The sequence below is a fragment of the Microcebus murinus genome, unplaced genomic scaffold, assembly GCF_040939455.1.
Source record: "Microcebus murinus isolate Inina unplaced genomic scaffold, M.murinus_Inina_mat1.0 scaf017_hap2_Mmur4.0, whole genome shotgun sequence".
Classification (NCBI taxonomy): domain Eukaryota; kingdom Metazoa; phylum Chordata; class Mammalia; order Primates; family Cheirogaleidae; genus Microcebus; species Microcebus murinus.
Genome location: NW_027438963.1, coordinates 14,973 through 37,209, shown reverse-complemented (window position 1 = coordinate 37,209; position 22,237 = coordinate 14,973). Strand labels below are relative to the sequence as shown.

The following is a 22,237-nucleotide window of genomic DNA, read 5'->3' as shown; positions in this document are numbered from 1 at the left end:
AGCCTGGGCAACAAACCGAGACTCTGTCTCAAAAAAAAAAAAAAAAATGAATCCGAAGAGAAAAGTAAAAGGAGGCCTGTGGAGCAGGTCTGGGTGTGACTCCGGATCCCCGAACATCAGGTGCCACCACCAAAGATTCCTACGTGTAGCCCATAGAACCCCAAAAGCAACGGGAGGAGTTCTGGTCACATACTCCCTCAAAATGACATCCTGGCCTTCTTCTGGAACTCCCTCCCCTCTCAGACTCTCAAGGTTTCCTCCAGCGTGTCGGCTCCCACAGAGCAGACCTTTGGTCTGAGACCTGACTGTCCAGAAGCCAGGCATGCTGCCGCGTGGCGGCGGTGTCACGGCTCGGGACAAGAGGAGGCCCCACGGTGCGGGCTGGGGCGCCAGGCACCGCGGCGGGCGCCGAGGGTGGGGGTCCCCCCACCCCGGGCCGCCCCCGCACTCCCAGAAACGCGACAGAACCAGAGGCAAAAAAAAAAAGAAGAAGCCTACGGCACCCGGTATTCCCGGGCGGTCTCCCATCCAAGTTCTAACCAGGCCCGACCCTGCTTAGCTTCCGAGACCAGACGGGATCGGGCGCGTTCGGGGTGGTGTGGCCGTGGACGGCGGAGGGCGCCCCTGCCCCGCTCAAGAAGCCGAGCCTCTCTGCGCTTCCCCGCCGCCTCCTCCCGCCCCAGGCCCCGCGCCGGGTCGGGCCTGTTGAGTTCGCCGGCCGGGTCCCGCGGGCTCCGAGGGACGGGGGTGACAGGCGGGGCGGGCAGGGAGCGGCGGGCCGGGGTTGGGGGCTGTCTCTGTATACACACACACTCACACGCACTCACTCACTCACTCACACTCACACAAGATGCGCCTCCACGGCTGGACCCGCCAAGGTGGAGACCTTCAAGCCCCCCTCCTCTCCTTGCCTGGCCTCCTTCACCTCCCCGCCCCCCACCCCCAGCGCGCCGGGGCCGCTGACTGCGCACGGGCGGGAGGGGCGGGGCGCTCGCCCTTTGACCCCAGCCAGGGGCGGCCCTCCCCCACAACCCCTTTCAGCTGCGCCCCCCACCCTGTGGCCTGGCGGCCGCCTATTCCCCCGGGCCAGGGCTGGGGCACAGCGCACGGGGGAGGGGAGCCAGTGTATGGGGCGTCTCTCTCTCTCGGGATGTGTCCCATGGGTGGGGTGGGGTGGCGTGGTTTGTGGGGCGCTGAAGAAATCAGTCCCCTCCATCTCCTCCCTCTGGAAAACACCCAAGCCCTTGGAGAACTGCCCGCACCTCTACCTACCGTGGGGGCCGGGACCCTCCTCTGTGTCCTCCTGTGGCCCAGTCCAAGGGGCCTGGGCCTGGCCGGGGCTGCATTGGACCCCAACCACCCTGGCGTGTGGACTCGCCAAAAATCGGCGATTAGATATTGGATTCCAGCGTCATTGAGGTCATTTCACTAATGAGTGCACCGCAAAGAGTTTCCTAATCCATCTGTGAGGGTGGCAACCGAAAGAGAATTTTAGAGCTGACAGAATAGGCGAGGAAAGGCATAGGAGATTTCCACACCCAGTAAGGAAGCCTTTCCCGAAGTGGAAGAAAGAAAGGAGCAAACAGAGACACCGGTAGCCCGCCCGGATCAGAGTCTGCCCCTGAGAGAAAGTACCCTGACCAGGTTCACCCGTGGGTGGGTCGCGAGCTAGCGGCATTCAGAAGAGCGAGGCCCGCAGTCTGTGCAGAAGACACCTGCACTCGGGTGTGTGTGGCGGCACAATTCACAAGCAGCTCCAGATGTTAAACCAAGGAGAAGCCAGGGAGTTCCCAACGCCCCAGGTGTCCTCAGCCCACGACTGGCTGCTGTGGGAATGCGAAGCCCGGCTCCTGGTCTCAGAGCGGGGCAACCAGGAGGTGTGATGTCCACCCCGGCGTTCCCAGGAGGATCAGACTGAAGCTGGGACTTGGCCTGAAAGTGTCCCCTCGCATGGCCACCCCCTTCCCCTTCCTGCTCCTCTACTCCTGGTGCCCCTCCATCCAGGGGCCAGACCTTAAAGAGTCACCCGCAAGAGAATCCTGGTCCCAAAGGAGCCTTCTGGGGGACCCCTGCTGAGAGAGGTTGTGGGCCTGGCCCGCTGGGGCTCTGCCCGACCCAGGGCTGAGAGATGCAACCTCCCAGCTCTGGGTCCCTGCAGGAAGTGTTGGCAAGCACAGGGCCAGTCCTCCAAAGGCCCAGGTGCAGGGAGCCCAGGACAAGCAGCCTGTGGAAGAAGCCACATGCTGTGCCACCCCGGGGAACACGACTGCAGGCCACGGCCCTTCCCACCTCCTCCTCCTCCTCCTCCTCCTCCTCCTCCCACCCCGCCCCCGCCCCCGCCCCCACATGGCACAGGGCCCAGAGACACCTCAGACACTTGCTACCCAAAGTGCAAAGGGCATCAGTTGCTCCTCCAAACCCCCCCCCCAGCCCAGCAGACCGCGTTGTCCAGCCAGCCCCCGGGCCTCCCTGGGGAGCCCAGCACAAAAGTGCAGACACCCACCGGACCCTCAATCTCAGTTTTCGGATGTTTTTGCCACTCTAAGGACCCGCAGGCCAGCTGGGCCTTCTGGCAGGACAGAGAGCCCCGGAATCCGACGTGGAGAGCTGGGTGTACGTCCCCATGAGGAGGCGGTCCCCACCTCCGCGGCTATCCCCTTGCGGGGAGCGGCAGCCGCGGGGCCTCAGAGAAGACACCAGGCTGGGCCCCCACGGCACAGCGGGAGCACGTCCCCCGCAGGCCACTTAGCGACGGCGGCCAGCCGGCGGATGGTTGGGTTGCGCGAGACGCTGCGGCCGCCCTGCTACCGGGTTCCTGGGAGGGCGTCCTGGAACCAGCGTCCACACCAAGCCCTTGGAAGGCCCAGGCGACGGAGGAGCCCCGTCAGGCAGGGGCCGAGGACGGTGACGGCCCGGGCGGGGAGGAGCGTGTCAGGCAGGGGCAGAGGACGGTGACAGGTGACAGGCCGGGCGGGAAGGAGTCAGTCAGGCAGGGGCCGTGGAGGAGACGGGCTGGGTAAGGGTTAGGGTTAGTGTCAGGGCACAAGTCACAATCGCAAAGACCTGGAAGCCACCCGAGTGCCCATCGACCCACGAGTGGGTAAGTAAAATGTGGCCCGTGGACACCACGGAGTGCTATTCGGCTATGAGGAGCAGCGGTGAGGGGGCACCTCTCGTGGTTCTCCTGGCCAGAGCTGGAACCCGTTCCAGTAAGCCAAGTATCCCAAGAATGGACACACGAGCACCACGTGCTCGCGCTCACCAGCAAATGGGTACGAACCGATGGACACCTAAGTGGACACAGAGGAATCACCTTCTTCGGGTGGGTGTCGGGCGGGTGGGGGGAGGGGATGGGCATACACATCCATTAGGAATGGGGTGGGTACGCACCGACTGGGGGATGGGCGCACTTGAAGCTCTGACCCGAGGGGGGAGGCTGGGAGAGGGCAACGCACCCGACCTTAACATTGGTGCCCCCACAATATGCTGGAACAACATGAGAGGTAAATGAATAAGAACACGGGGGGGGGGAGGGGGGCACGGGCAACACATGTCACCTTAACACTTGGACTCCCATCATCTGCTTGAAAAGAGAGAGAAAAGAAAATGCAATAATAGAGATAAGAGACACTTTTTAAAAATAATGAATCCGGCCGGGCGCTGTGGCTCACGCCTGTAATCCTAGCTCTTGGGAGGCCGAGGCGGGCGGATTGCTCAAGGTCAGGAGTTCAAAACCAGCCTGAGCAAGAGCGAGACCCCGTCTCTACTATAAATAGAAAGAAATTAATTGGCCAACTGATATATATATAAAAAATTAGCGGGGCATGGTGGCGCATGCCTGCAGTCCCAGCTACCCGGGAGGCTGAGGCAGAAGGATCACTCGAGCCCAGGAGTTTGAAGTTGCTGTGAGCTAGGCTGACGCCACGGCACTCACTCTAGCCTGGGCAACAAACCGAGACTCTGTCTCAAAAAAAAAAAAAAAAATGAATCCGAAGAGAAAAGTAAAAGGAGGCCTGTGGAGCAGGTCTGGGTGTGACTCCGGATCCCCGAACATCAGGTGCCACCACCAAAGATTCCTACGTGTAGCCCATAGAACCCCAAAAGCAACGGGAGGAGTTCTGGTCACATACTCCCTCAAAATGACATCCTGGCCTTCTTCTGGAACTCCCTCCCCTCTCAGACTCTCAAGGTTTCCTCCAGCGTGTCGGCTCCCACAGAGCAGACCTTTGGTCTGAGACCTGACTGTCCAGAAGCCAGGCATGCTGCCGCGTGGCGGCGGTGTCACGGCTCGGGACAAGAGGAGGCCCCACGGTGCGGGCTGGGGCGCCAGGCACCGCGGCGGGCGCCGAGGGTGGGGGTCCCCCCCACCCCGGGCCGCCCCCGCACTCCCAGAAACGCGACAGAACCAGAGGCAAAAAAAAAAAAGAAGAAGCCTACGGCACCCGGTATTCCCGGGCGGTCTCCCATCCAAGTTCTAACCAGGCCCGACCCTGCTTAGCTTCCGAGACCAGACGGGATCGGGCGCGTTCGGGGTGGTGTGGCCGTGGACGGCGGAGGGCGCCCCTGCCCCGCTCAAGAAGCCGAGCCTCTCCGCGCTTCCCCGCCGCCTCCTCCCGCCCCAGGCCCCGCGCCGGGTCGGGCCTGTTGAGTTCGCCGGCCGGGTCCCGCGGGCTCCGAGGGACGGGGGTGACAGGCGGGGCGGGCAGGGAGCGGCGGGCCGGGGTTGGGGGCTGTCTCTGTATACACACACACTCACACTCACACTCACTCACTCACTCACACTCACACTCACACAAGATGCGCCTCCACGGCTGGACCCGCCAAGGTGGAGACCTTCAAGCCCCCCTCCTCTCCTCGCCTGGCCTCCTTCACCTCCCCGCCCCCCACCCCCAGCGCGCCGGGGCCGCTGACTGCGCACGGGCGGGAGGGGCGGGGCGCTCGCCCTTTGACCCCAGCCAGGGGCGGCCCTCCCCCACAACCCCTTTCAGCTGCGCCCCCCACCCTGTGGCCTGGCGGCCGCCTATTCCCCCGGGCCAGGGCTGGGGCACAGCGCACGGGGGAGGGGAGCCAGTGTATGGGGCGTCTCTCTCTCTCGGGATGTGTCCCATGGGTGGGGTGGGGTGGCGTGGTTTGTGGGGCGCTGAAGAAATCAGTCCCCTCCATCTCCTCCCTCTGGAAAACACCCAAGCCCTTGGAGAACTGCCCGCACCTCTACCTACCGTGGGGGCCGGGACCCTCCTCTGTGTCCTCCTGTGGCCCAGTCCAAGGGGCCTGGGCCTGGCCGGGGCTGCATTGGACCCCAACCACCCTGGCGTGTGGACTCGCCAAAAATCGGCGATTAGATATTGGATTCCAGCGTCATTGAGGTCATTTCACTAATGAGTGCACCGCAAAGAGTTTCCTAATCCATCTGTGAGGGTGGCAACCGAAAGAGAATTTTAGAGCTGACAGAATAGGCGAGGAAAGGCATAGGAGATTTCCACACCCAGTAAGGAAGCCTTTCCCGAAGTGGAAGAAAGAAAGGAGCAAACAGAGACACCGGTAGCCCGCCCGGATCAGAGTCTGCCCCTGAGAGAAAGTACCCTGACCAGGTTCACCCGTGGGTGGGTCGCGAGCTAGCGGCATTCAGAAGAGCGAGGCCCGCAGTCTGTGCAGAAGACACCTGCACTCGGGTGTGTGTGGCGGCACAATTCACAAGCAGCTCCAGATGTTAAACCAAGGAGAAGCCAGGGAGTTCCCAACGCCCCAGGTGTCCTCAGCCCACGACTGGCTGCTGTGGGAATGCGAAGCCCGGCTCCTGGTCTCAGAGCGGGGCAACCAGGAGGTGTGATGTCCACCCCGGCGTTCCCAGGAGGATCAGACTGAAGCTGGGACTTGGCCTGAAAGTGTCCCCTCGCATGGCCACCCCCTTCCCCTTCCTGCTCCTCTACTCCTGGTGCCCCTCCATCCAGGGGCCAGACCTTAAAGAGTCACCCGCAAGAGAATCCTGGTCCCAAAGGAGCCTTCTGGGGGACCCCTGCTGAGAGAGGTTGTGGGCCTGGCCCGCTGGGGCTCTGCCCGACCCAGGGCTGAGAGATGCAACCTCCCAGCTCTGGGTCCCTGCAGGAAGTGTTGGCAAGCACAGGGCCAGTCCTCCAAAGGCCCAGGTGCAGGGAGCCCAGCCCAAGCAGCCTGTGGAAGAAGCCACATGCTGTGCCACCCCGGGGAACACGACTGCAGGCCACGGCCCTTCCCACCTCCTCCTCCTCCTCCTCCTCCTCCTCCTCCTCCTCCTCCTCCCACCCCGCCCCCGCCCCCGCCCCCACATGGCACAGGGCCCAGAGACACCTCAGACACTTGCTACCCAAAGTGCAAAGGGCATCAGTTGCTCCTCCAAACCCCCCCCCCCAGCCCAGCAGACCGCGTTGTCCAGCCAGCCCCCGGGCCTCCCTGGGGAGCCCAGCACAAAAGTGCAGACACCCACCGGACCCTCAATCTCAGTTTTCGGATGTTTTTGCCACTCTAAGGACCCGCAGGCCAGCTGGGCCTTCTGGCAGGACAGAGAGCCCCGGAATCCGACGTGGAGAGCTGGGTGTACGTCCCCATGAGGAGGCGGTCCCCACCTCCGCGGCTATCCCCTTGCGGGGAGCGGCAGCCGCGGGGCCTCAGAGAAGACACCAGGCTGGGCCCCCACGGCACAGCGGGAGCACGTCCCCCGCAGGCCACTTAGCGACGGCGGCCAGCCGGCGGACGGTTGGGTTGCGCGAGACGCTGCGGCCGCCCTGCTACCGGGTTCCTGGGAGGGCGTCCTGGAACCAGCGTCCACACCAAGCCCTTGGAAGGCCCAGGCGACGGAGGAGCCCCGTCAGGCAGGGGCCGAGGACGGTGACGGCCCGGGCGGGGAGGAGCGTGTCAGGCAGGGGCAGAGGACGGTGACAGGTGACAGGCCGGGCGGGAAGGAGTCAGTCAGGCAGGGGCCGTGGAGGAGACGGGCTGGGTAAGGGTTAGGGTTAGTGTCAGGGCACAAGTCACAATCGCAAAGACCTGGAAGCCACCCGAGTGCCCATCGACCCACGAGTGGGTAAGTAAAATGTGGCCCGTGGACACCACGGAGTGCTATTCGGCTATGAGGAGCAGCGGTGAGGGGGCACCTCTCGTGGTTCTCCTGGCCAGAGCTGGAACCCGTTCCAGTAAGCCAAGTATCCCAAGAATGGACACACGAGCACCACGTGCTCGCGCTCACCAGCAAATGGGTACGAACCGATGGACACCTAAGTGGACACAGAGGAATCACCTTCTTCGGGTGGGTGTCGGGCGGGTGGGGGGAGGGGATGGGCATACACATCCATTAGGAATGGGGTGGGTACGCACCGACTGGGGGATGGGCGCACTTGAAGCTCTGACCCGAGGGGGGAGGCTGGGAGAGGGCAACGCACCCGACCTTAACATTGGTGCCCCCACAATATGCTGGAACAACATGAGAGGTAAATGAATAAGAACACGGGGGGGGGAGGGGGGCACGGGCAACACATGTCACCTTAACACTTGGACTCCCATCATCTGCTTGAAAAGAGAGAGAAAAGAAAATGCAATAATAGAGATAAGAGACACTTTTTAAAAATAATGAATCCGGCCGGGCGCTGTGGCTCACGCCTGTAATCCTAGCTCTTGGGAGGCCGAGGCGGGCGGATTGCTCAAGGTCAGGAGTTCAAAACCAGCCTGAGCAAGAGCGAGACCCCGTCTCTACTATAAATAGAAAGAAATTAATTGGCCAACTGATATATATATAAAAAATTAGCGGGGCATGGTGGCGCATGCCTGCAGTCCCAGCTACCCGGGAGGCTGAGGCAGAAGGATCACTCGAGCCCAGGAGTTTGAAGTTGCTGTGAGCTAGGCTGACGCCACGGCACTCACTCTAGCCTGGGCAACAAACCGAGACTCTGTCTCAAAAAAAAAAAAAAAAATGAATCCGAAGAGAAAAGTAAAAGGAGGCCTGTGGAGCAGGTCTGGGTGTGACTCCGGATCCCCGAACATCAGGTGCCACCACCAAAGATTCCTACGTGTAGCCCATAGAACCCCAAAAGCAACGGGAGGAGTTCTGGTCACATACTCCCTCAAAATGACATCCTGGCCTTCTTCTGGAACTCCCTCCCCTCTCAGACTCTCAAGGTTTCCTCCAGCGTGTCGGCTCCCACAGAGCAGACCTTTGGTCTGAGACCTGACTGTCCAGAAGCCAGGCATGCTGCCGCGTGGCGGCGGTGTCACGGCTCGGGACAAGAGGAGGCCCCACGGTGCGGGCTGGGGCGCCAGGCACCGCGGCGGGCGCCGAGGGTGGGGGTCCCCCCCACCCCGGGCCGCCCCCGCACTCCCAGAAACGCGACAGAACCAGAGGCAAAAAAAAAAAGAAGAAGCCTACGGCACCCGGTATTCCCGGGCGGTCTCCCATCCAAGTTCTAACCAGGCCCGACCCTGCTTAGCTTCCGAGACCAGACGGGATCGGGCGCGTTCGGGGTGGTGTGGCCGTGGACGGCGGAGGGCGCCCCTGCCCCGCTCAAGAAGCCGAGCCTCTCCGCGCTTCCCCGCCGCCTCCTCCCGCCCCAGGCCCCGCGCCGGGTCGGGCCTGTTGAGTTCGCCGGCCGGGTCCCGCGGGCTCCGAGGGACGAAGGTGACAGGCGGGGCGGGCAGGGAGCGGCGGGCCGGGGTTGGGGGCTGTCTCTGTATACACACACACTCACAGGCACTCACTCACTCACTCACACTCACACAAGATGCGCCTCCACGGCTGGACCCGCCAAGGTGGAGACCTTCAAGCCCCCCTCCTCTCCTTGCCTGGCCTCCTTCACCTCCCCGCCCCCCACCCCCAGCGCGCCGGGGCCGCTGACTGCGCACGGGCGGGAGGGGCGGGGCGCTCGCCCTTTGACCCCAGCCAGGGGCGGCCCTCCCCCACAACCCCTTTCAGCTGCGCCCCCCACCCTGTGGCCTGGCGGCCGCCTATTCCCCCGGGCCAGGGCTGGGGCACAGCGCACGGGGGAGGGGAGCCAGTGTATGGGGCGTCTCTCTCTCTCGGGATGTGTCCCATGGGTGGGGTGGGGTGGCGTGGTTTGTGGGGCGCTGAAGAAATCAGTCCCCTCCATCTCCTCCCTCTGGAAAACACCCAAGCCCTTGGAGAACTGCCCGCACCTCTACCTACCGTGGGGGCCGGGACCCTCCTCTGTGTCCTCCTGTGGCCCAGTCCAAGGGGCCTGGGCCTGGCCGGGGCTGCATTGGACCCCAACCACCCTGGCGTGTGGACTCGCCAAAAATCGGCGATTAGATATTGGATTCCAGCGTCATTGAGGTCATTTCACTAATGAGTGCACCGCAAAGAGTTTCCTAATCCATCTGTGAGGGTGGCAACCGAAAGAGAATTTTAGAGCTGACAGAATAGGCGAGGAAAGGCATAGGAGATTTCCACACCCAGTAAGGAAGCCTTTCCCGAAGTGGAAGAAAGAAAGGAGCAAACAGAGACACCGGTAGCCCGCCCGGATCAGAGTCTGCCCCTGAGAGAAAGTACCCTGACCAGGTTCACCCGTGGGTGGGTCGCGAGCTAGCGGCATTCAGAAGAGCGAGGCCCGCAGTCTGTGCAGAAGACACCTGCACTCGGGTGTGTGTGGCGGCACAATTCACAAGCAGCTCCAGATGTTAAACCAAGGAGAAGCCAGGGAGTTCCCAACGCCCCAGGTGTCCTCAGCCCACGACTGGCTGCTGTGGGAATGCGAAGCCCGGCTCCTGGTCTCAGAGCGGGGCAACCAGGAGGTGTGATGTCCACCCCGGCGTTCCCAGGAGGATCAGACTGAAGCTGGGACTTGGCCTGAAAGTGTCCCCTCGCATGGCCACCCCCTTCCCCTTCCTGCTCCTCTACTCCTGGTGCCCCTCCATCCAGGGGCCAGACCTTAAAGAGTCACCCGCAAGAGAATCCTGGTCCCAAAGGAGCCTTCTGGGGGACCCCTGCTGAGAGAGGTTGTGGGCATGGCCCGCTGGGGCTCTGCCCGACCCAGGGCTGAGAGATGCAACCTCCCAGCTCTGGGTCCCTGCAGGAAGTGTTGGCAAGCACAGGGCCAGTCCTCCAAAGGCCCAGGTGCAGGGAGCCCAGGCCAAGCAGCCTGTGGAAGAAGCCACATGCTGTGCCACCCCGGGGAACACGACTGCAGGCCACGGCCCTTCCCACCTCCTCCTCCTCCTCCTCCTCCTCCTCCTCCTCCTCCTCCTCCTCCTCCCACCCCGCCCCCGCCCCCGCCCCCACATGGCACAGGGCCCAGAGACACCTCAGACACTTGCTACCCAAAGTGCAAAGGGCATCAGTTGCTCCTCCAAACCCCCCCCCCCAGCCCAGCAGACCGCGTTGTCCAGCCAGCCCCCGGGCCTCCCTGGGGAGCCCAGCACAAAAGTGCAGACACCCACCGGACCCTCAATCTCAGTTTTCGGATGTTTTTGCCACTCTAAGGACCCGCAGGCCAGCTGGGCCTTCTGGCAGGACAGAGAGCCCCGGAATCCGACGTGGAGAGCTGGGTGTACGTCCCCATGAGGAGGCGGTCCCCACCTCCGCGGCTATCCCCTTGCGGGGAGCGGCAGCCGCGGGGCCTCAGAGAAGACACCAGGCTGGGCCCCCACGGCACAGCGGGAGCACGTCCCCCGCAGGCCACTTAGCGACGGCGGCCAGCCGGCGGACGGTTGGGTTGCGCGAGACGCTGCGGCCGCCCTGCTACCGGGTTCCTGGGAGGGCGTCCTGGAACCAGCGTCCACACCAAGCCCTTGGAAGGCCCAGGCGACGGAGGAGCCCCGTCAGGCAGGGGCCGAGGACGGTGACGGCCCGGGCGGGGAGGAGCGTGTCAGGCAGGGGCAGAGGACGGTGACAGGTGACAGGCCGGGCGGGAAGGAGTCAGTCAGGCAGGGGCCGTGGAGGAGACGGGCTGGGTAAGGGTTAGGGTTAGTGTCAGGGCACAAGTCACAATCGCAAAGACCTGGAAGCCACCCGAGTGCCCATCGACCCACGAGTGGGTAAGTAAAATGTGGCCCGTGGACACCACGGAGTGCTATTCGGCTATGAGGAGCAGCGGTGAGGGGGCACCTCTCGTGGTTCTCCTGGCCAGAGCTGGAACCCGTTCCAGTAAGCCAAGTATCCCAAGAATGGACACACGAGCACCACGTGCTCGCGCTCACCAGCAAATGGGTACGAACCGATGGACACCTAAGTGGACACAGAGGAATCACCTTCTTCGGGTGGGTGTCGGGCGGGTGGGGGGAGGGGATGGGCATACACATCCATTAGGAATGGGGTGGGTACGCACCGACTGGGGGATGGGCGCACTTGAAGCTCTGACCCGAGGGGGGAGGCTGGGAGAGGGCAACGCACCCGACCTTAACATTGGTGCCCCCACAATATGCTGGAACAACATGAGAGGTAAATGAATAAGAACACGGGGGGGGGGAGGGGGGCACGGGCAACACATGTCACCTTAACACTTGGACTCCCATCATCTGCTTGAAAAGAGAGAGAAAAGAAAATGCAATAATAGAGATAAGAGACACTTTTTAAAAATAATGAATCCGGCCGGGCGCTGTGGCTCACGCCTGTAATCCTAGCTCTTGGGAGGCCGAGGCGGGCGGATTGCTCAAGGTCAGGAGTTCAAAACCAGCCTGAGCAAGAGCGAGACCCCGTCTCTACTATAAATAGAAAGAAATTAATTGGCCAACTGATATATATATAAAAAATTAGCGGGGCATGGTGGCGCATGCCTGCAGTCCCAGCTACCCGGGAGGCTGAGGCAGAAGGATCACTCGAGCCCAGGAGTTTGAAGTTGCTGTGAGCTAGGCTGACGCCACGGCACTCACTCTAGCCTGGGCAACAAACCGAGACTCTGTCTCAAAAAAAAAAAAAAAAAATGAATCCGAAGAGAAAAGTAAAAGGAGGCCTGTGGAGCAGGTCTGGGTGTGACTCCGGATCCCCGAACATCAGGTGCCACCACCAAAGATTCCTACGTGTAGCCCATAGAACCCCAAAAGCAACGGGAGGAGTTCTGGTCACATACTCCCTCAAAATGACATCCTGGCCTTCTTCTGGAACTCCCTCCCCTCTCAGACTCTCAAGGTTTCCTCCAGCGTGTCGGCTCCCACAGAGCAGACCTTTGGTCTGAGACCTGACTGTCCAGAAGCCAGGCATGCTGCCGCGTGGCGGCGGTGTCACGGCTCGGGACAAGAGGAGGCCCCACGGTGCGGGCTGGGGCGCCAGGCACCGCGGCGGGCGCCGAGGGTGGGGGTCCCCCCCACCCCGGGCCGCCCCCGCACTCCCAGAAACGTGACAGAACCAGAGGCAAAAAAAAAAAGAAGAAGCCTACGGCACCCGGTATTCCCGGGCGGTCTCCCATCCAAGTTCTAACCAGGCCCGACCCTGCTTAGCTTCCGAGACCAGACGGGATCGGGCGCGTTCGGGGTGGTGTGGCCGTGGACGGCGTGGCCGTGGACGGCGGAGGGCGCCCCTGCCCCGCTCAAGAAGCCGAGCCTCTCCGCGCTTCCCCGCCGCCTCCTCCCGCCCCAGGCCCCGCGCCGGGTCGGGCCTGTTGAGTTCGCCGGCCGGGTCCCGCGGGCTCCGAGGGACGGGGGTGACAGGCGGGGCGGGCAGGGAGCGGCGGGCCGGGGTTGGGGGCTGTCTCTGTATACACACACACTCACACTCACACTCACTCACTCACTCACACTCACACTCACACAAGATGCGCCTCCACGGCTGGACCCGCCAAGGTGGAGACCTTCAAGCCCCCCTCCTCTCCTTGCCTGGCCTCCTTCACCTCCCCGCCCCCCACCCCCAGCGTGCCGGGGCTGCTGACTGCGCACGGGCGGGAGGGGCGGGCCACTCGCCCTTTGACCCCAGCCAGGGGCGGCCCTCCCCCACAACCCCTTTCAGCTGCGCCCCCCACCCTGTGGCCTGGCGGCCGCCTATTCCCCCGGGCCAGGGCTGGGGCACAGCGCACGGGGGAGGGGAGCCAGTGTATGGGGCGTCTCTCTCTCTCGGGATGTGTCCCATGGGTGGGGTGGGGTGGCGTGGTTTGTGGGGCGCTGAAGAAATCAGTCCCCTCCATCTCCTCCCTCTGGAAAACACCCAAGCCCTTGGAGAACTGCCCGCACCTCTACCTACCGTGGGGGCCGGGACCCTCCTCTGTGTCCTCCTGTGGCCCAGTCCAAGGGGCCTGGGCCTGGCCGGGGCTGCATTGGACCCCAACCACCCTGGCGTGTGGACTCGCCAAAAATCGGCGATTAGATATTGGATTCCAGCGTCATTGAGGTCATTTCACTAATGAGTGCACCGCAAAGAGTTTCCTAATCCATCTGTGAGGGTGGCAACTGAAAGAGAATTTTAGAGCTGACAGAATAGGCGAGGAAAGGCATAGGAGATTTCCACACCCAGTAAGGAAGCCTTTCCCGAAGTGGAAGAAAGAAAGGAGCAAACAGAGACACCGGTAGCCCGCCCGGATCAGAGTCTGCCCCTGAGAGAAAGTACCCTGACCAGGTTCACCCGTGGGTGGGTCGCGAGCTAGCGGCATTCAGAAGAGCGAGGCCCGCAGTCTGTGCAGAAGACACCTGCACTCGGGTGTGTGTGGCGGCACAATTCACAAGCAGCTCCAGATGTTAAACCAAGGAGAAGCCAGGGAGTTCCCAACGCCCCAGGTGTCCTCAGCCCACGACTGGCTGCTGTGGGAATGCGAAGCCCGGCTCCTGGTCTCAGAGCGGGGCAACCAGGAGGTGTGATGTCCACCCCGGCGTTCCCAGGAGGATCAGACTGAAGCTGGGACTTGGCCTGAAAGTGTCCCCTCGCATGGCCACCCCCTTCCCCTTCCTGCTCCTCTACTCCTGGTGCCCCTCCATCCAGGGGCCAGACCTTAAAGAGTCACCCGCAAGAGAATCCTGGTCCCAAAGGAGCCTTCTGGGGGACCCCTGCTGAGAGAGGTTGTGGGCCTGGCCCGCTGGGGCTCTGCCCGACCCAGGGCTGAGAGATGCAACCTCCCAGCTCTGGGTCCCTGCAGGAAGTGTTGGCAAGCACAGGGCCAGTCCTCCAAAGGCCCAGGTGCAGGGAGCCCAGCCCAAGCAGCCTGTGGAAGAAGCCACATGCTGTGCCACCCCGGGGAACACGACTGCAGGCCACGGCCCTTCCCACCTCCTCCTCCTCCTCCTCCTCCTCCTCCTCCTCCTCCTCCTCCTCCTCCCACCCCGCCCCCGCCCCCGCCCCCACATGGCACAGGGCCCAGAGACACCTCAGACACTTGCTACCCAAAGTGCAAAGGGCATCAGTTGCTCCTCCAAACCCCCCCCCCAGCCCAGCAGACCGCGTTGTCCAGCCAGCCCCCGGGCCTCCCTGGGGAGCCCAGCACAAAAGTGCAGACACCCACCGGACCCTCAATCTCAGTTTTCGGATGTTTTTGCCACTCTAAGGACCCGCAGGCCAGCTGGGCCTTCTGGCAGGACAGAGAGCCCCGGAATCCGACGTGGAGAGCTGGGTGTACGTCCCCATGAGGAGGCGGTCCCCACCTCCGCGGCTATCCCCTTGCGGGGAGCGGCAGCCGCGGGGCCTCAGAGAAGACACCAGGCTGGGCCCCCACGGCACAGCGGGAGCACGTCCCCCGCAGGCCACTTAGCGACGGCGGCCAGCCGGCGGACGGTTGGGTTGCGCGAGACGCTGCGGCCGCCCTGCTACCGGGTTCCTGGGAGGGCGTCCTGGAACCAGCGTCCACACCAAGCCCTTGGAAGGCCCAGGCGACGGAGGAGCCCCGTCAGGCAGGGGCCGAGGACGGTGACGGCCCGGGCGGGGAGGAGCGTGTCAGGCAGGGGCAGAGGACGGTGACAGGTGACAGGCCGGGCGGGAAGGAGTCAGTCAGGCAGGGGCCGTGGAGGAGACGGGCTGGGTAAGGGTTAGGGTTAGTGTCAGGGCACAAGTCACAATCGCAAAGACCTGGAAGCCACCCGAGTGCCCATCGACCCACGAGTGGGTAAGTAAAATGTGGCCCGTGGACACCACGGAGTGCTATTCGGCTATGAGGAGCAGCGGTGAGGGGGCACCTCTCGTGGTTCTCCTGGCCAGAGCTGGAACCCGTTCCAGTAAGCCAAGTATCCCAAGAATGGACACACGAGCACCACGTGCTCGCGCTCACCAGCAAATGGGTACGAACCGATGGACACCTAAGTGGACACAGAGGAATCACCTTCTTCGGGTGGGTGTCGGGCGGGTGGGGGGAGGGGATGGGCATACACATCCATTAGGAATGGGGTGGGTACGCACCGACTGGGGGATGGGCGCACTTGAAGCTCTGACCCGAGGGGGGAGGCTGGGAGAGGGCAACGCACCCGACCTTAACATTGGTGCCCCCACAATATGCTGGAACAACATGAGAGGTAAATGAATAAGAACACGGGGGGGGGGAGGGGGGCACGGGCAACACATGTCACCTTAACACTTGGACTCCCATCATCTGCTTGAAAAGAGAGAGAAAAGAAAATGCAATAATAGAGATAAGAGACACTTTTTAAAAATAATGAATCCGGCCGGGCGCTGTGGCTCACGCCTGTAATCCTAGCTCTTGGGAGGCCGAGGCGGGCGGATTGCTCAAGGTCAGGAGTTCAAAACCAGCCTGAGCAAGAGCGAGACCCCGTCTCTACTATAAATAGAAAGAAATTAATTGGCCAACTGATATATATATAAAAAATTAGCGGGGCATGGTGGCGCATGCCTGCAGTCCCAGCTACCCGGGAGGCTGAGGCAGAAGGATCACTCGAGCCCAGGAGTTTGAAGTTGCTGTGAGCTAGGCTGACGCCACGGCACTCACTCTAGCCTGGGCAACAAACCGAGACTCTGTCTCAAAAAAAAAAAAAAAAATGAATCCGAAGAGAAAAGTAAAAGGAGGCCTGTGGAGCAGGTCTGGGTGTGACTCCGGATCCCCGAACATCAGGTGCCACCACCAAAGATTCCTACGTGTAGCCCATAGAACCCCAAAAGCAACGGGAGGAGTTCTGGTCACATACTCCCTCAAAATGACATCCTGGCCTTCTTCTGGAACTCCCTCCCCTCTCAGACTCTCAAGGTTTCCTCCAGCGTGTCGGCTCCCACAGAGCAGACCTTTGGTCTGAGACCTGACTGTCCAGAAGCCAGGCATGCTGCCGCGTGGCGGCGGTGTCACGGCTCGGGACAAGAGGAGGCCCCACGGTGCGGGCTGGGGCGCCAGGCACCGCGGCGGGCGCCGAGGGTGGGGGTCCCCCCCACCCCGGGCCGCCCCCGCACTCCCAGAAACGCGACAGAACCAGAGGCAAAAAAAAAAAAGAAGAAGCCTACGGCACCCGGTATTCCCGGGCGGTCTCCCATCCAAGTTCTAACCAGGCCCGACCCTGCTTAGCTTCCGAGACCAGACGGGATCGGGCGCGTTCGGGGTGGTGTGGCCGTGGACGGCGGAGGGCGCCCCTGCCCCGCTCAAGAAGCCGAGCCTCTCCGCGCTTCCCCGCCGCCTCCTCCCGCCCCAGGCCCCGCGCCGGGTCGGGCCTGTTGAGTTCGCCGGCCGGGTCCCGCGGGCTCCGAGGGACGGGGGTGACAGGCGGGGCGGGCAGGGAGCGGCGGGCCGGGGTTGGGGGCTGTCTCTGTATACACACACACTCACACTCACACTCACTCACTCACTCACACTCACACTCACACAAGATGCGCCTCCACGGCTGGACCCGCCAAGGTGGAGACCTTCAAGCCCCCCTCCTCTCCTCGCCTGGCCTCCTTCACCTCCCCGCCCCCCACCCCCAGCGCGCCGGGGCCGCTGACTGCGCACGGGCGGGAGGGGCGGGGCGCTCGCCCTTTGACCCCAGCCAGGGGCGGCCCTCCCCCACAACCCCTTTCAGCTGCGCCCCCCACCCTGTGGCCTGGCGGCCGCCTATTCCCCCGGGCCAGGGCTGGGGCACAGCGCACGGGGGAGGGGAGCCAGTGTATGGGGCGTCTCTCTCTCTCGGGATGTGTCCCATGGGTGGGGTGGGGTGGCGTGGTTTGTGGGGCGCTGAAGAAATCAGTCCCCTCCATCTCCTCCCTCTGGAAAACACCCAAGCCCTTGGAGAACTGCCCGCACCTCTACCTACCGTGGGGGCCGGGACCCTCCTCTGTGTCCTCCTGTGGCCCAGTCCAAGGGGCCTGGGCCTGGCCGGGGCTGCATTGGACCCCAACCACCCTGGCGTGTGGACTCGCCAAAAATCGGCGATTAGATATTGGATTCCAGCGTCATTGAGGTCATTTCACTAATGAGTGCACCGCAAAGAGTTTCCTAATCCATCTGTGAGGGTGGCAACCGAAAGAGAATTTTAGAGCTGACAGAATAGGCGAGGAAAGGCATAGGAGATTTCCACACCCAGTAAGGAAGCCTTTCCCGAAGTGGAAGAAAGAAAGGAGCAAACAGAGACACCGGTAGCCCGCCCGGATCAGAGTCTGCCCCTGAGAGAAAGTACCCTGACCAGGTTCACCCGTGGGTGGGTCGCGAGCTAGCGGCATTCAGAAGAGCGAGGCCCGCAGTCTGTGCAGAAGACACCTGCACTCGGGTGTGTGTGGCGGCACAATTCACAAGCAGCTCCAGATGTTAAACCAAGGAGAAGCCAGGGAGTTCCCAACGCCCCAGGTGTCCTCAGCCCACGACTGGCTGCTGTGGGAATGCGAAGCCCGGCTCCTGGTCTCAGAGCGGGGCAACCAGGAGGTGTGATGTCCACCCCGGCGTTCCCAGGAGGATCAGACTGAAGCTGGGACTTGGCCTGAAAGTGTCCCCTCGCATGGCCACCCCCTTCCCCTTCCTGCTCCTCTACTCCTGGTGCCCCTCCATCCAGGGGCCAGACCTTAAAGAGTCACCCGCAAGAGAATCCTGGTCCCAAAGGAGCCTTCTGGGGGACCCCTGCTGAGAGAGGTTGTGGGCATGGCCCGCTGGGGCTCTGCCCGACCCAGGGCTGAGAGATGCAACCTCCCAGCTCTGGGTCCCTGCAGGAAGTGTTGGCAAGCACAGGGCCAGTCCTCCAAAGGCCCAGGTGCAGGGAGCCCAGGCCAAGCAGCCTGTGGAAGAAGCCACATGCTGTGCCACCCCGGGGAACACGACTGCAGGCCACGGCCCTTCCCACCTCCTCCTCCTCCTCCTCCTCCTCCTCCTCCTCCTCCTCCTCCTCCTCCCACCCCGCCCCCGCCCCCGCCCCCACATGGCACAGGGCCCAGAGACACCTCAGACACTTGCTACCCAAAGTGCAAAGGGCATCAGTTGCTCCTCCAAACCCCCCCCCCCCAGCCCAGCAGACCGCGTTGTCCAGCCAGCCCCCGGGCCTCCCTGGGGAGCCCAGCACAAAAGTGCAGACACCCACCGGACCCTCAATCTCAGTTTTCGGATGTTTTTGCCACTCTAAGGACCCGCAGGCCAGCTGGGCCTTCTGGCAGGACAGAGAGCCCCGGAATCCGACGTGGAGAGCTGGGTGTACGTCCCCATGAGGAGGCGGTCCCCACCTCCGCGGCTATCCCCTTGCGGGGAGCGGCAGCCGCGGGGCCTCAGAGAAGACACCAGGCTGGGCCCCCACGGCACAGCGGGAGCACGTCCCCCGCAGGCCACTTAGCGACGGCGGCCAGCCGGCGGACGGTTGGGTTGCGCGAGACGCTGCGGCCGCCCTGCTACCGGGTTCCTGGGAGGGCGTCCTGGAACCAGCGTCCACACCAAGCCCTTGGAAGGCCCAGGCGACGGAGGAGCCCCGTCAGGCAGGGGCCGAGGACGGTGACGGCCCGGGCGGGGAGGAGCGTGTCAGGCAGGGGCAGAGGACGGTGACAGGTGACAGGCCGGGCGGGAAGGAGTCAGTCAGGCAGGGGCCGTGGAGGAGACGGGCTGGGTAAGGGTTAGGGTTAGTGTCAGGGCACAAGTCACAATCGCAAAGACCTGGAAGCCACCCGAGTGCCCATCGACCCACGAGTGGGTAAGTAAAATGTGGCCCGTGGACACCACGGAGTGCTATTCGGCTATGAGGAGCAGCGGTGAGGGGGCACCTCTCGTGGTTCTCCTGGCCAGAGCTGGAACCCGTTCCAGTAAGCCAAGTATCCCAAGAATGGACACACGAGCACCACGTGCTCCCGCTCACCAGCAAATGGGTACGAACCGATGGACACCTAAGTGGACACAGAGGAATCACCTTCTTCGGGTGGGTGTCGGGCGGGTGGGGGGAGGGGATGGGCATACACATCCATTAGGAATGGGGTGGGTACGCACCGACTGGGGGATGGGCGCACTTGAAGCTCTGACCCGAGGGGGGAGGCTGGGAGAGGGCAACGCACCCGACCTTAACATTGGTGCCCCCACAATATGCTGGAACAACATGAGAGGTAAATGAATAAGAACACGGGGGGGGGAGGGGGGCACGGGCAACACATGTCACCTTAACACTTGGACTCCCATCATCTGCTTGAAAAGAGAGAGAAAAGAAAATGCAATAATAGAGATAAGAGACACTTTTTAAAAATAATGAATCCGGCCGGGCGCTGTGGCTCACGCCTGTAATCCTAGCTCTTGGGAGGCCGAGGCGGGCGGATTGCTCAAGGTCAGGAGTTCAAAACCAGCCTGAGCAAGAGCGAGACCCCGTCTCTACTATAAATAGAAAGAAATTAATTGGCCAACTGATATATATATAAAAAATTAGCGGGGCATGGTGGCGCATGCCTGCAGTCCCAGCTACCCGGGAGGCTGAGGCAGAAGGATCACTCGAGCCCAGGAGTTTGAAGTTGCTGTGAGCTAGGCTGACGCCACGGCACTCACTCTAGCCTGGGCAACAAACCGAGACTCTGTCTCAAAAAAAAAAAAAAAAATGAATCCGAAGAGAAAAGTAAAAGGAGGCCTGTGGAGCAGGTCTGGGTGTGACTCCGGATCCCCGAACATCAGGTGCCACCACCAAAGATTCCTACGTGTAGCCCATAGAACCCCAAAAGCAACGGGAGGAGTTCTGGTCACATACTCCCTCAAAATGACATCCTGGCCTTCTTCTGGAACTCCCTCCCCTCTCAGACTCTCAAGGTTTCCTCCAGCGTGTCGGCTCCCACAGAGCAGACCTTTGGTCTGAGACCTGACTGTCCAGAAGCCAGGCATGCTGCCGCGTGGCGGCGGTGTCACGGCTCGGGACAAGAGGAGGCCCCACGGTGCGGGCTGGGGCGCCAGGCACCGCGGCGGGCGCCGAGGGTGGGGGTCCCCCCCACCCCGGGCCGCCCCCGCACTCCCAGAAACGCGACAGAACCAGAGGCAAAAAAAAAAAAGAAGAACCCTACGGCACCCGGTATTCCCGGGCGGTCTCCCATCCAAGTTCTAACCAGGCCCGACCCTGCTTAGCTTCCGAGACCAGACGGGATCGGGCGCGTTCGGGGTGGTGTGGCCGTGGACGGCGGAGGGCGCCCCTGCCCCGCTCAAGAAGCCGAGCCTCTCCGCGCTTCCCCGCCGCCTCCTCCCGCCCCAGGCCCCGCGCCGGGTCGGGCCTGTTGAGTTCGCCGGCCGGGTCCCGCGGGCTCCGAGGGACGGGGGTGACAGGCGGGGCGGGCAGGGAGCGGCGGGCCGGGGTTGGGGGCTGTCTCTGTATACACACACACTCACACTCACACTCACTCACTCACTCACACTCACACTCACACAAGATGCGCCTCCACGGCTGGACCCGCCAAGGTGGAGACCTTCAAGCCCCCCTCCTCTCCTCGCCTGGCCTCCTTCACCTCCCCGCCCCCCACCCCCAGCGCGCCGGGGCCGCTGACTGCGCACGGGCGGGAGGGGCGGGGCGCTCGCCCTTTGACCCCAGCCAGGGGCGGCCCTCCCCCACAACCCCTTTCAGCTGCGCCCCCCACCCTGTGGCCTGGCGGCCGCCTATTCCCCCGGGCCAGGGCTGGGGCACAGCGCACGGGGGAGGGGAGCCAGTGTATGGGGCGTCTCTCTCTCTCGGGATGTGTCCCATGGGTGGGGTGGGGTGGCGTGGTTTGTGGGGCGCTGAAGAAATCAGTCCCCTCCATCTCCTCCCTCTGGAAAACACCCAAGCCCTTGGAGAACTGCCCGCACCTCTACCTACCGTGGGGGCCGGGACCCTCCTCTGTGTCCTCCTGTGGCCCAGTCCAAGGGGCCTGGGCCTGGCCGGGGCTGCATTGGACCCCAACCACCCTGGCGTGTGGACTCGCCAAAAATCGGCGATTAGATATTGGATTCCAGCGTCATTGAGGTCATTTCACTAATGAGTGCACCGCAAAGAGTTTCCTAATCCATCTGTGAGGGTGGCAACCGAAAGAGAATTTTAGAGCTGACAGAATAGGCGAGGAAAGGCATAGGAGATTTCCACACCCAGTAAGGAAGCCTTTCCCGAAGTGGAAGAAAGAAAGGAGCAAACAGAGACACCGGTAGCCCGCCCGGATCAGAGTCTGCCCCTGAGAGAAAGTACCCTGACCAGGTTCACCCGTGGGTGGGTCGCGAGCTAGCGGCATTCAGAAGAGCGAGGCCCGCAGTCTGTGCGGAAGACACCTGCACTCGGGTGTGTGTGGCGGCACAATTCACAAGCAGCTCCAGATGTTAAACCAAGGAGAAGCCAGGGAGTTCCCAACGCCCCAGGTGTCCTCAGCCCACGACTGGCTGCTGTGGGAATGCGAAGCCCGGCTCCTGGTCTCAGAGCGGGGCAACCAGGAGGTGTGATGTCCACCCCGGCGTTCCCAGGAGGATCAGACTGAAGCTGGGACTTGGCCTGAAAGTGTCCCCTCGCATGGCCACCCCCTTCCCCTTCCTGCTCCTCTACTCCTGGTGCCCCTCCATCCAGGGGCCAGACCTTAAAGAGTCACCCGCAAGAGAATCCTGGTCCCAAAGGAGCCTTCTGGGGGACCCCTGCTGAGAGAGGTTGTGGGCCTGGCCCGCTGGGGCTCTGCCCGACCCAGGGCTGAGAGATGCAACCTCCCAGCTCTGGGTCCCTGCAGGAAGTGTTGGCAAGCACAGGGCCAGTCCTCCAAAGGCCCAGGTGCAGGGAGCCCAGGCCAAGCAGCCTGTGGAAGAAGCCACATGCTGTGCCACCCCGGGGAACACGACTGCAGGCCACGGCCCTTCCCACCTCCTCCTCCTCCTCCTCCTCCTCCTCCTCCTCCTCCTCCTCCTCCCACCCCGCCCCCGCCCCCGCCCCCACATGGCACAGGGCCCAGAGACACCTCAGACACTTGCTACCCAAAGTGCAAAGGGCATCAGTTGCTCCT

At 62.9% G+C, this 22,237-nt stretch overlaps 6 pseudogenes; all 6 read right to left on the bottom strand.

Annotated features, from left to right (window-relative positions):
• Nucleotides 1-491: 491 nt before the first annotated feature.
• Nucleotides 492-610, bottom strand: LOC142867490 (uncharacterized; annotated as a pseudogene).
• A 3,820-nt stretch (nucleotides 611-4,430) lies between these two features.
• LOC142867479 (uncharacterized) lies at nucleotides 4,431-4,549 on the bottom strand (annotated as a pseudogene).
• A 3,839-nt stretch (nucleotides 4,550-8,388) lies between these two features.
• Nucleotides 8,389-8,507, bottom strand: LOC142867468 (uncharacterized; annotated as a pseudogene).
• A 3,839-nt stretch (nucleotides 8,508-12,346) lies between these two features.
• Nucleotides 12,347-12,465, bottom strand: LOC142867457 (uncharacterized; annotated as a pseudogene).
• A 3,861-nt stretch (nucleotides 12,466-16,326) lies between these two features.
• On the bottom strand, nucleotides 16,327-16,445 carry LOC142867556 (uncharacterized; annotated as a pseudogene).
• A 3,847-nt stretch (nucleotides 16,446-20,292) lies between these two features.
• On the bottom strand, nucleotides 20,293-20,411 carry LOC142867547 (uncharacterized; annotated as a pseudogene).
• Nucleotides 20,412-22,237: the final 1,826 nt, after the last annotated feature.